Source organism: Crocodylus porosus, unplaced genomic scaffold (assembly GCF_001723895.1).
Source record: "Crocodylus porosus isolate Cpor-Errol unplaced genomic scaffold, CroPor_comp1, whole genome shotgun sequence".
Classification (NCBI taxonomy): Eukaryota; Metazoa; Chordata; order Crocodylia; family Crocodylidae; genus Crocodylus; species Crocodylus porosus.
In genome coordinates, this window is record NW_017728886.1 from 143,909,126 (window position 1) to 143,913,107 (window position 3,982).

Sequence of the window (3,982 nt, forward strand, 5' to 3'; positions counted from 1 at the left end):
CCCCTATTAGTGGTGTTTCATTTAAATCATGTAAAAATGTGGATTTGGGGTTACTTTTTTTTAAAGTAACTTTCCTTCCTGGAAGATGCAGACAACAGATCACAACCTCCAGCCTACTACATAATGCATTAGAAAGCTATAACCAATGTCCAAGGAACACTGGTGCTCCTCGCTGCTATCACAGAACAAACAAACACTGCTTATAAATGGCTTGGTCTTTGTTTTTGGTCTCAAGACTATGTACTTTCTGCGAGAAACATTACTTTTTATTTAATATGAATGAACTCTTCATGCTGCTGTAGGTAGGATACTGTTTTCCCCCTGAAATAAAAATAGAGACAGCAAAGCCACTTAATAAAAAACTATACATGAAAAGGCAACTGTCACAATTTTTTTGAAGATATTACCCAACAGTAATAACAACTCTATTAATTGCACTAATATGAAGCATACCTACATTATAATCCAATAAAACCCTTTCGAAGCAGTGTGCGTCTTTACAGTCTATGCCAGCGATCTGGCCACAATGTAATATTTAGATAGTATCTGCAACATAAATGCAAAAGGAAACTTGGTGTCCAACCCTGCCTAGACTAAAACACACAGGTTGTCTTATTCACATTAGTGCTTTAAATGCCGCATGTGCCTAATGTTTTGAAGATGACAGCCTGAACTAAGGGAGCCAAGTTACCCTCCTCTTGACTTCTGTGAGAGATTTATAATCTGCTGAGTTCATTTTGGACATGTTCCATCTAGAAAACACCCATTTTAAGCAGTATTAGCATGTGCAAAGCAAGCTTTAACAGCAAATTAAAATCATCGGTGAAAAGAACAAGCCTCTATGTTCTAACAGGTGTGACAACTGCTGACTCTTTCACGTTGATCTTCCTATGTGGTCTGATCTAGGAGAGAGATTGCATTTGCTCAAGTAGTAGAGGCCTTTGTTTGTAGATATGGTCAGGAAACCAGTCCCAGATCTGCAAGGGTGTGCAACTTATTATTAGTAAGAGCAGGCATAGGTAAGGCTACTAAGAGCCAGATCATCAAATGATATAATTTGTTTTAGCTTCACTGATATCAATAGAATTAAGGTTCTGACAGATATATTTTTTAAATATACTGGTGGGATGTGTATTTTTTAAACCACTGTTTTAAAGTTTTTGCAGAGCATCTAGGTCTTAATTTTTTTTAACTAAGGAAATAAAAATACGTATTTCTTTACAATATTTGAACATAAGCACCTGATTTTGCTGACTCCTTCAAGGCAGCTTCATTGTGGTTTCTAATTTTTGGACAGTTCTGTGTTTACAAAGGCTGATTAGACAAACAAGGTCAACAAGATTTTCACACTGGCTCACCCAACAGGCAGTTTTCAAGTCCAAGAACACTGACCGATTTTTAATAACCAGCCTCTGAAAAACTAGCCAGGATCATCAAATACTCAAAGCTGGTGGAGGAGGGGGAGTACTCAACAGATATAGTCAACCCCACCCCTGACATTGAGCAAATCATTGACTGACGCACAGATCTAAATCTAAATTAGGCAAATCTTTTCAAATAACTGAAGCAAAGGTAATTCAATGATAAAACTCCTTTCATAACATCCTCACCATCACCACCTAGTTTTCAGCAACAGATCACAAAGCACCATTACCAATAAGGTCAGCATCTGTTTCTTACAACTTCAAAGCTGCAAAGGAGTAGGCTGTCTTTTTGTATTGGCCAACACAGCACATTCTTTCCTTCTATTTATAAACATGATGAGTACCTAAATCCTCTTATTTAACTTTTTCAAACTTGTTGTTTACCTGTTGAATATCGTTGGAAGTTCCAAAAACAAATTTAGAAGGTACTTTTTGTTTTCAGCTCACTCGCTGACAATGCAATTCACTGGTATGTGCTAGCATATCAGGAACTTTAAGGCATGACTGCCTTAATGTTGTAGAGAGTAAACAACAATGTGCCTGGAGGCATGTTGTTGCCTGAAGGCCTTTTACTATTTGAGACAGGTATAATGGATCCCCAAAATGTGTCCTGGACTATGCCTAACATTTTTTAGCGATTACTATTAAGATGACTTATGTTGTTAAGAAAAATGTTTAAAAATGATTGTTCCTGAGACTTACTGTTTGCTAAACAGTGTTGTATTTTCAGCCTGGGAGAAGATGCTAACACTTCATCCACACTAGAAAAGGTATGGTGGGGCACCAGCAATGCGGTCCTTCTTCTTCCAAGTATGTCTTAACCCCAGCACCATTGATGAATCCTGCAGAGCTGTGTGGCTAAGCAATAGTAATTTAATAACCAGTGACTAATCCTGAGGGAAAGCAAAAGTAATTTAATTTACCACCATATCCTAGCCAGAGCACTGTTGTGGGTAGGAGGCTGTTCTGCTTCAGATCACTGTGCAGCTTCCCAGTGGGCAAAGCCATTTTCAGTCCTTGGCTTATGTTACTAGTATGATGTTAAGGGTTAAGTAGTGGTAACTTTGTGTGTGTGTGTGTGTGCACACACCTGTGTACACATGAGAGAACCCAAAGGCCTTCTGACACCTGCACTTGAACATAGGATCCCAATGGACATGATAAGGGTTGATAAAATAATAAATAGCAAAGAGAATTTGAATAGGGTTTTATTATTTACTTTCTCTCACAATACAAGAACTAAGGGTCACAAAATGAAACTAGTAGCTAGTAAGTTTAAAGCTTACAAAAGAAGGGTTTTTTGCATATTCTAGCCATGTCTACATGTGTACTTTACTGTGAAGTAGACTAATTAGCTGAAGAGTAAAGCATCCCCCTCTAGACATGCAAGGCTATTACGCCACAGTCAACTAATTAACGCTGTCGTAAGACAGTACCCCCCAGGAACAGAACTATCTTATGGTGCACATGTAAATGCTGAGTGTGAGTGTAAATTGTGCCTGGTCAGCCCAAGTAGCAGGGGGCCACACTCCTGCCTGCCTCCTAGCCACACAGCTCTGCACTTTCAGAACCCGCGTGTCCCCACCAGCCCCTCTGCCACCGGATGCCAGGGCTTCCTCACCATGCCCTGGGCCCGGGGGGAAACTGTTCTGCCCCAACTCAAATTGCTGCTGTCCCCGATATATGTGTAGACACTGTGCCCAGGAGTAGTTTACTCTGACTTAAACTGCTTTGGAGTTTATTGCTTCAAATTAATTGCATGTGTAAATGCACCCAGCGTGTAATTAAAGCATGGTGCTTGTTGCCACCAGATGCTGTGAAAGCTGACAGTTTCTCCCAGTTCAAAAAGGGATTGGACAAACTCTTGGAGGAAAAGGGCACCTATAATTATTGGGCATGGAAATTACGGGTACAGCCTCTGAATCAGAACTTCCTAGCCTTTAAATGCTGGAAGCTGCAAGTGAGAAAGGAACCATGTAAAAAACCCTAGTCATCCCTTGTTCACTCCCACTGTTTGCATCCACTCTGCTGCTGTGTGACACAGGATACTAGGCAAGATGGATCTGTGGTTTGACCCAGTAAATAGCAATACTTATGTTCCTATTTTGGGTCTTGTGATGTTATAGCACAACACTTAAGGTTCCCTGGCACTGTTAGCTGTGCTAGGAACTCCAAGGACTGGCTGGTACAGATGGTGCTGTCTTCCACCCATGTCCCTACGCAGGTCTTACATGTGACCTTTCCAGCATTGCTAAGATCTCTGCTGGAGCATTCTTTCTTCCTCACCACTGGACCCAGCTGCTGAATGACTTAAGTACAACCATCTGCTCCTGGCCAGGCTTTTCAACTAACTCTGAAAGCTTTCCACTCACTCGAGTATTTCTCCTGGCAGTTTGACTGGCATCACCAGTGGCACCCAGACAAGCACATCCTCAGAGCTGAGGAAGAGGCTATCAATGGAGGTAGTCAGGTACCTTTTTTAGAAGTAATCAGACTTTAAAGGTAAATATTGCATTCATCATTTCTTTTGTATGGAGGTTAAATAGGGTTACCACTAA